Here is a 9841-nt window from a genome sequence, read left to right as displayed (position 1 = left end):
GTCTAATTTAAAACCACTCAGTTGAACTTCCTGGTCTTGTTCTTCCCTATTTTCAATGTTGGCCAAAGTGTTAACCACTTCAGGATCTCCGGCCACTATAACCACCTTTCCCTCATGAATGAACTTCATTTTTTGGTGAAGACAAGAGGATACTGCCCTTGCAAGATGCAGCCAAGGCCTTCCCAAGAGCATGTTAAAAGCTGCCAGTATATCAATGACTTGAAAATCAACATCAAACTTCACTAGGCCAATCTTTACAGCAAGGGTGATGATGCCAAGAATCTTCCTCTTGGTATTGTGCCAATCTTTACAGCAAGGGAGATGATGCCAAGAATCTTCCTGTTGGTATTATCATATACCCTTATGGTTTGGGTGGTCGGCCTCATTTCCTCTAAGTTGATGCCAATACTCTTTTCTGATCTCAATGGTAGAACATTCAAAGAGGACCCATTGTCAACAAGAACCTAGGGAACTACTTTGTCAAGGCTTAACTATAATTTGGAGAGCCTGATTGTATTGGGTTTTCTTGGGAAGCTCAAAATCTGAGAACATTAGAGACTACACTGCATAAGTTGCTCCTATTACATGTGCGAGGTGTGTCAGATGTATCTCAAGCAGCACTTGCACATTAACGAGAGACTTCAAGACTGCTTCACAATGCGAAGGGGATGCCATCGACAATCCCCAAATGGAGGTATTTGCCTGGGACTTCTTAAGTTGAGCCAAGACTGGGTTCTCTGGATCTTTCTTCACGCTGCTAGTTCCGGCCTCATTAGCCTGTTCTACTGCTAGAGCCTTGCCCTTGTAGTCTTTTCCACTTCTAGTTTTCATCACGTTGATTGGTTTCTTCACAATAATCTATGTGGGATAACTATCTTCATCATCACTATTGGTTAGGGTGATTATCCCTACCATGGTGTCATCCTCTTCTTCTGATTCCCCCTCCTTGCTTGGGGTGGGAAGTCGAGGCCCTCCACAAATATCCACAACTCAGGCTCGCAGTTTTGTGACTGCATTAGAAAGCTATTGGAATGCAGCGTCTACTGCCTTTATGATTGTGTCATCTGGTCCTATTTCCTCCAGATCATCCAATTGCTCCCAATAGTAAAGATCACTGATGGTTACTTCCCCCAACATATTATCAATTTCTTCTATCCTTTTCTGTATTTTTAATGCAGTGGAGTATACTTCACACAGCTTTTGTTCTTGCTCGACTAAGGAATCTGGTTTGTCCAAATAAACTTGTAACGACTCTCTAGATCCTTCATCACTGTCTGAGTCTGAAGTGGAATCATCTCCTTCCATGCAAAGGGAAGGGTAAATACCACTTGTTGGATTAGCTATCAAATCATCACCACCAATAGCATAAACTGGGAAACATATCGGATGTTCTGACAAATAGTATTCTGACTCATCATCATCATCAATGTATCCAGGCCCAAGGTAGTCATCCTAGTCCAGATACTCATCATCTTCCTAAGACTTGGAGTCATCCCCGTCATTCTCATCCTCGTGCCCATCATCTTTGCCATCATCCTCTTCTTCGTTGATTTCACTCTCACTTGATTCTTCATCAAATTCCTTAGGACCATCAAATTCTTTGGCATCTAAATGCTCATAGTATTCAGAGCGTACGGACCGAAAGATTTCTATAAGGTTGGTCCTATCATTACTAGCTCGAAGTTGGACTAGTCCCGACTCATCATCCTCAGTGTCAGTTCCTATGTGGATTAAGGAAGTGTATTCTTTTATCTGCACCCCTATGGCCAATGTGGTTACCGCTCTGAGAAGATCTGTTGTAATCTCTTCAATTACTTCTAGATTGTCTTCTGAAGATACAATAGGTTGAATTAAAGAAGTAGGATCACTTTCCTATTCTTCTCCTAGAGCATTCACTGATCCTATTGATGAGGTCATCTTCCGGGAATCTAGTAGTATATCCTTCCATTCATACCCATCCATCCATCCTTCTCTTGGATTATACACCGAACCTTAAGAATGGGATTGGTATGAGGAAGATGAGGGATAAGAAGCGGGATGGTATGAGGATGATGTAATGTGAGAAGTAGGATATGAGGATTGGGGGTGACAGGATGAGGAGGTTCCTTCACTTTAATGGTGGGGGAAAAGTTGATGATCTTCCAAAGGCGATAATATGGTGGAGGTTGATAATATGGTGGGGGTTAGTAATGTGGTGCAGTGGATTCTTCTGATGAGGAAGGATGAACAGGGGGCATCCGATCTTCTGACTCTGCCTCTGATGATTCTCTTCTTCAGGGGGTTCTTATGACTCCAGCCCTTTGACTCATGACTCTCCTATAAGCACAGGCATTCATATGATTCTTCCGAGTTCTAGGTACAATGAGTTGAGTAGGGTCACTCTCTATGTCTTCTTCCTCCAGATTGTTCACATGATCAGGGAGTGGATTGGTGTTGACATTGGAAGATTACTTAATCCTCACTTTAATAGTCTCGTTGTCTACCAAGTCCTGAATTGCATGTTGTAAACCCAAACATCTTTCAAAGTTATGCCCCTTTTGAGTGTGGTAAGCACAATATTCATGATCCCTATACCATGTTGGAGGAGGGTTGCTAATTACTCTTGGAGCCACTCTCCCTAGCAATCTTTGCTTCTTTAACTTTTCATATGCGGCCGTTACGAGTATTCCCAAATCAAAAAACTGCCTTCTTGGGCGAGGGGCCTTTTGGGCGGGTGCATCTACTTGTATTATGAAGGGCTATGAGAAGTGGTTGGTGAGACTGACTACTGAACGGCACTCACTATATTAGTTTCTAGACCCTTTCCTCGTCCGACTCGGGTGTTCTTACTTGCATCTTGGGAGGAACCTTGATACTGGGCCTCTCTCAAAATTCTATTCTCCATCCATGTGCCAGTGGCTATCAAGGCATCAAACGTTTGGAGATGTTGATACTAAAGAATATCACAACAGGCCTTGACAAGTTCTCTATTAACATCTCCACCTACTCTACCTCTGAAGGCCTATCTGCCATCTTGGTTGCCTTGTCTTTGAATCTCATCAAGAAGATGGTGAATCCTTCTTTTGGTTGCTGCCTCAACGTCTCTAGCTCCCAATGATTCACATCCACCTCAGTATTGTAGGAGTACTGGTTGGTGAAGGCTTTCACTATCATTGCCCAATTCTGAGTTTGTGATGACTCCAACTGTGTGAGCCACCTTAGTGCTGGCCCTGATAGGGTTTACATAAAGGCTAGCCCCATCTAGTTATCTGCAAGCTCCCACAACTTGGCAATGCTCAGGAAGACTTTGAGATGAGCCTTGGGATCCCCTGACCCATCAAATCTATCAGTCTGCCACTTGAATTTCTCAGGAATCCTTACCCCAGAAAAGAAACTCATTTCATGTGAAGCTACTGTTTGGCTTTCCGAACCCTTCCCTGCTCGAAAAATATTCTCCAGCTTTTCTAGTTGCTCTCTAACTTTCTTTTCTCTGTCTATTTCTAGAGGCTCTATCTACACATGTGCTACAAACTTCTCTTCCTCATCTTCTAATGCTACCCTGGGAGGAGGGACCCTTGCATAGGCCCCTCGTTGACCATTAAGATGGGTAGGTGAGGATCCTCTTTGGCCAGTTGGCCGGACATGCTCTGGTTCTCCTGAGTTAACTTGAGAAGAATTCCCACAATGACCTGTAGCTCTATTCGGGTCTACATCTCTTGTAACCGGTGCCGACTCATTCCTGGGATCAGTTCTAAGAGGACTCTGAAGTGTATGCAGTATCTAAGCTATCCCTCTTTTAACTTCAGCCATTTTTGTCTGCAAGGTCTCCACAGAATGGGCCCAGGGCTGTTCGGCTGTTTCCATGTTGGGTGGATCCATGCTTACTGGGCTGTAATCACCTGGTAGTAGACAATCTCGAAGAGATGACAGAGATGATTCTAGACTTAGGCGAGTCAACCGATTACCCTGACGCATCCAAAGGGACCACGGAGAATACTTGGGGTGTGGAATTGTGCCTGAACCAAAAGTGGTTTATTTTAGGATTCTTGAATTCCCAACCCCCTGTTCACACATTCACTAGATTAATCAACTAATGATCCATCCAAAGTTAATTCGTTTAATGATAGGGGGTGGGTAGGGTTCGATTCCACTAGTCCACCTAATGTCATAAGCGGGAGATTCATATAAATGTTTTGTAGAGAATATTCCCACAAAACATTCCATGTAGTAAAGTCATGCTTACCTTACTCTTTTTCCCACTAGGTGTCCTTCCTCCTGATTTTCTCGGGACTTCTCGGGACTTGACGTGACTCTGATGGGATTGCCCCTGAATCACGTATCTGGACTTTTTCCTTAACGAGGAGGGACACCTTCTATCCACAACCCACTTTAGGAAATAAATTCTTTATGATGGGAATATAGTGTAGGAACATTCCTTTTCAAGACCGCAAACAAGTTCTACAGTTAGCTTGTGGCGCTCCTAGCTTCTTCCTCTATTTCTACATGATGCGAGCATGCGGTGGATGCAATAGGACCGACAAGGCTTCCTTGACAGGATCTATATACGCAAGGTACGTGATCCTTTTGATATACCCATAGGTACGAGATCAAGGGGATGACTTCCGTGCCCATTACTCGTGACTACACATGAGGTTAAGCAACTGGCCACAGGGTGGTGGAACCGTGAGTGATTGTGTGCAAAAGTGTAATGCGGGAATATCATTATTTGATCTCAGAATATCATAAAGTGCACAGACCTCCCCGAGGGTGCTGGCACAATTACAAATATCCTCGACATTTAACAATACCCCACACCCTTGTATAGGAAGTGGCTACCATTTGCTCTCAGAGTACTCTCCATGACATACACTATCATCCCCGAGGGTATGGGCATGATAGGAAATTCCTTGCCAAATGATTTCACTTCAAGCATGATGCATGATGCGGTTAGCGAATGCAATTACAAACATGAGGTTAGCCAAACATGTTTTCAAATAAATATGGTGGAAAATGTTCTTGCATTTAATGGTAGCATCTAATGTTGGAAGCTTGACATTTATCCCCAGTGGAGTCGCCACTGTGAGGGTAGCGGCCGGAGATGTATATGTGTTCCTCCCCTGTGGGGAGGGAAAAGGCTTGCATTGATTCCATCCTCTCTCCTCCCTTTCTCTTCCATGAGGGAGGGGTGTGTTGTGTGTGCTTACCCTATGGGCCCCGCACCACCGTATAACGGTTCAAAGATACATGGAGGCCTATATCGCAAGAGTGTAAAATTCATCATTTGAGACGGGGTTTGATGATGGTCCAATACAGGGATCGGGATCGTGCAAATGGGGTTTGGAGTCACTAGCTAGGGTTATGGGCCTAGGACCCTGGGGTGGGCCTGATTCCTAAAAAAAGGGCTTGATAATTGGTCTGGTCCAGAGATTTAGGGTAAGTGTCAGGTTACAAAGTTGGGAAGGTGTTAGGCACCCAATCTGCCCGATTCAACTGGTCTTCCTACTAGATGCTTAAGAACGAACATTTTCCACAATTATTCCTATTCCGCATGCATGGCTAAGTTATCACACATATATACATTGACTGAATTTAAATAACTATGTACACTAAAACAAGGTCAATATAAAGTCTACAAAATGACAATTCGGTTGAGAAACTATACCTGAACTTAACCCCTGTATCGGGTCGAAAGGGGTGGGCCCCTGATTAGTACCGGCTTAGACTGTCTTTCAAATTCTCCTGGCTCAGGGGAAGATGGTCTTGACCTCCAACTTCCTTTCTCAAGAGATGTTGATTGCGATGATATTTGGACAAAGTTCCGGCTAGGAATGGTTACTTTCGGATTTGGATTCGGACAGAGCTTCGGCTAGGGGAGGCTATTTCCAGATTTGGATTCGGATAGGGCTTCGGCTAGGGAAGGATATTTCTTGGCTAAAGATGAGGTGGCACTCCAATAGAGCTTTTGCTAGGGATAGGCTATGGGAGGGCTAGGCTGAGGTGGCACTCTGGCATAGCTTCCGCTGGGAATGGCTATTTTTGGAAAGATTGCAGGGGCACTTGGGTAGAGCTTCTGCTAGGAACGACTATTTTTGGAAAGAAATGGATTGACCTAAAAATGGATTGAAGATCCCCAAAGCCCCGAAGAACACTTTGAAGATCCGAATAGAACTTTAGATGTTGACAAAGATCTCTTCATAGACCCGAAGAACCTTAAAAGGGGAGGGATTTCTACTTCTGGTAAAAATCAACACTCAAAGGAGGGAGGCTAAAAACATACTATTTTTGAAAAAAAAATGGATTGAACTAAAAACTTGGATTGAAGATCTTCAAAATCCCAAAGAACACTTCGAAGATCCAAACAAGATTTTTAATCTTGATGAAGATCACTCCGAAGACCCGAAGAAACTCAAAGGGGGAGGGGAGGAGGAGAGGGCAGAGCTTCTCTCTCTAAGGGTGGTTGTGGGGTTGTGATGTTGGTGTATCAAATCCAAAGGAGGGGGTTATTTATAGGATTTCTGGACCAATAGGGAGGAGAGAATTTTTTAACCAATAGGCAAAAAGTGGATTTTTGGTCTAATGAGAGGAGAGAGAATTTTTAACCAATGGGCAAAAAGTGGATTTTTGGACTAATGGGAGGAGAGAGAATTTTTTAACCAATGGGTAAAAAGTTGATTTTTGGACAAATAGAAGGTTACAGTGTAGGGTACGCTAGCAGAGTAGTGCATATGCATAAGTGGATGAAGAGAAAATATCTTCACCCATCGGGCCAATGTAACACAAATCCCAGCCATTGACGGTGGCACACAAGGTTAAGTCGAGATACACGGGGCATGACAGGCACGGTTGGGCAAGCATGGTGCAAGGGTTAAGCAAGCAAGGTGCAAGGGTGGGAAGGCATGGTGCAAGGGGTGGGCAGGTATGGTGCAAGGGCTGGGCGGGCATGGTGCAAGGGCTAGCCTGCAACTACATGCGGGTTGGCCTCCACGTGTGTGAGGTGTGCAGCAAGGGGTGCACAGGGTAGCATGCGAGGGTGCGTGAGGCAGCATGCAGGGGCACACACGGTAGCACGTGAGGGCAGGCGTGAGGCTATGTGTGGGGCTAGTAGCTGGCTGGCCAGCCTGCGCAGCATGCGTGCGGGCTGTCCTGCTGGCTAGCTGGCCAGTGCGTACAAAAAATGTGACTTTCCGATGATGATTACGGGAGATCTGATGGTCTGATTTTGACGTGCCATAAATCGTTGGAATTGTATTTTCGAGTACTATCCATCTGTATGGTCATCTTGACTAGATTCCTTCGTATATAAAAAGTCAAAATTGGATCATCTTCTTTCTCACACGAGGTTTCAAAGGTTTTCGGGTAGAGAATGAATTTGAGGTATTTGGGTAGGTGGGGAATTTTTCCAGGTTTCAGCAGGCTTTCCAGTGTGCGTGGTATGCATATGGGAACATGTGATTTTCTGGGGACGATTGCAGGGGATCCGACAGTCTGATTTTGATGTACCATATATCGTCGGAATCATCTTTTCAAGTACTATCCATTCGTACAGTCATCTTGACTGGATTCCTTCGTATATAAAAAGCCAAAATTGTACCATTTTTTTTCCGTGTGGGGTTTTTGGGGTTTTTTAGGTAGGAGATGTTTTTGGGATTTCTTAGTCAATCATCATCTTTATTGATCGGAAGTCAAAAATCACATCCAAGATCTGCATCTCATCATAGCCAGAGGAGGTTGACAAAATTGGGTGTCTACACCTAACAAGAGTGAACTACATGCCAAAATAGGACTCTCCCCAACCGCCTCTCTTCATTCACTGCCTATAAATATCAAGGTAAGCCCCCCAAAAAGGGGATGGATCATTTTTATAATAAACTCTCTTGAGTAATTTTTGTGGAAGAAATCTAACTTAGGCATCGGAGGGTCCCCCATCGGGTCAGCCAGGCTCTCCTTTGTCTACTCTTCTATGCAGGTCTAGCATGGAGTACCAACTCTTGCAAGGAAGATCACCTGGTCAATTTTTATCGCATTAGATTGGTGCCATCTGTGGAAAATAAGAAAAGCCAATGTTTTGAACCTTCAACTATATTCATCTCCTCACCGAAGATATCCAAAGAAATATGGGATCCATCATCAGATCCATCTCTAACCGGACATGGCCGTAATGTTTTTTTGGAAGATATCATCGACATTCTCTTCCCCAAATTAAAGATAAACCATCACTACCTCTCGTCGCGGCCAAATCAAGTGATCAAAATCAGGTTTCCTGTACAATAAAAAAAAATATATCCCCTACAACTGTGGCCATCTCAGATCTTCCTCTCATAGACGATGGTCACTACATCTATGTTTGAAACCTCTTTCTTCCTCATTCAAGCCGCGAAGGAGCTGGTCACTTATCTCTATTTCCTCAATGGCCGAACCTTCTCATAGGGGTTTGGTAGAGTGGTTTACAAGAGAGGTTTACAAAAGTAGTCTACAAAGTGGTTTGTAAAAGTGATTTGCAAAAGTCGTAAGAAAGTGCCAAAGTGGTTTACAAGGCAATGGTGAGTGACCGGAACCCTCATCGAATAGACAGATTATTGTTTCTGAGCTCTGAGGGATAAAAGGTTCTCTGATGGAAGAACCCCATCTTCTCTGATTTAAGAAACCCCGTCTCTAGGGACAGAAATCGAAAGGAGCAGCCCTCTATTAACACCAGCGTACACGGTGCTGACCATTTGGCGTTTTCTCAAACTGGGTTTTCAAAATCTTTGTCGCCATCATGTTATCGCATCCGACTTAGTTGCAAGAAATAGAGAACATTGCATGTTGTCCTTGCTAACGTCACCGGTAAACTTGGAGCTCGACCCTTCAACCTTCTCAATTACAAATTACAAGACTGAAATTGGGGGCTCTCGATCAGGGAAGTATATCTCAATCCCTCTCTGCTCTGCTTTCATCTTTAACTATTAATTACTTTGTATTTAGAGTGGTTAGTACATTCTCTATTTTACCACTCTTTGATTGTCTCCTCAGCGGTGTTGTCTTGGAAAACCAGGATTTCTCTCAAGCAACTAACCTGTTGTCTATCGATTTAGAACCAGAAAGCCCCAGGAACCTTTCAATGGCCGTACCGACAACACCCCACTTTCCTTAACCCCTTCGAAGGCATGAAATGGGCAGCTACAGCAAGCGAAAAACAAGTGCTTTAGAACCAAGCACCGAGCACAAAGCCTGGTCGGTTATCTCCAAGCCGGGCATATCCACTCACCAAGCAAACCATCCACGGCCGACCAATATATTTAGGTCATCAAAGAGGTTGCATGGAAGGCCCAGCTCACGAGCCATTTTTTGGCGAGCACCAACTCTCCACCTCGGCTTGTCGTAGTTGACCCCTCTTTCAACAAAGCACTCAGCGAAGCAAGCCCAATAGATCCAGACCAGCGGCCTCCATGCAACCACAAAACTTATTGAGCATTGCATAGCCCATCCCCATTAGCATTGCAACGATCAACCCATTGGGGCGCCATCCATGTTGGTTGTCTCTAAGGCTCTACCTTTGCGTAGCCCGACATACTTGGCAGAGAAGCTTTTTTATCTGGACAGATGAGTCATTTACTAATTTCTATTCAATCTACACTATGATTCCATTTATACTTGAGCATGGCTTTGAAAAATTCATTTTGCATGCCAAGAGCTTGGTTGCATGCTTCTCATATATTGGCAGAAAAATCCAACAAGCTTTCCCTTGTCTGTAAAAATCAATATTACAATAAACCAAAGGAGAAATTACTAGCAAAAGAAAATAAGTTTTGGGAGTTCTATGGTGAATAAGCCCATTCGAAAAAGAAAATTTGGAAACCAATCTCCCCTTCCTTATTGCTCA

Source organism: Macadamia integrifolia, chromosome 5 (assembly GCF_013358625.1).
Source record: "Macadamia integrifolia cultivar HAES 741 chromosome 5, SCU_Mint_v3, whole genome shotgun sequence".
Classification (NCBI taxonomy): domain Eukaryota; kingdom Viridiplantae; phylum Streptophyta; class Magnoliopsida; order Proteales; family Proteaceae; genus Macadamia; species Macadamia integrifolia.
This window is presented reverse-complemented; position numbering follows the sequence as displayed.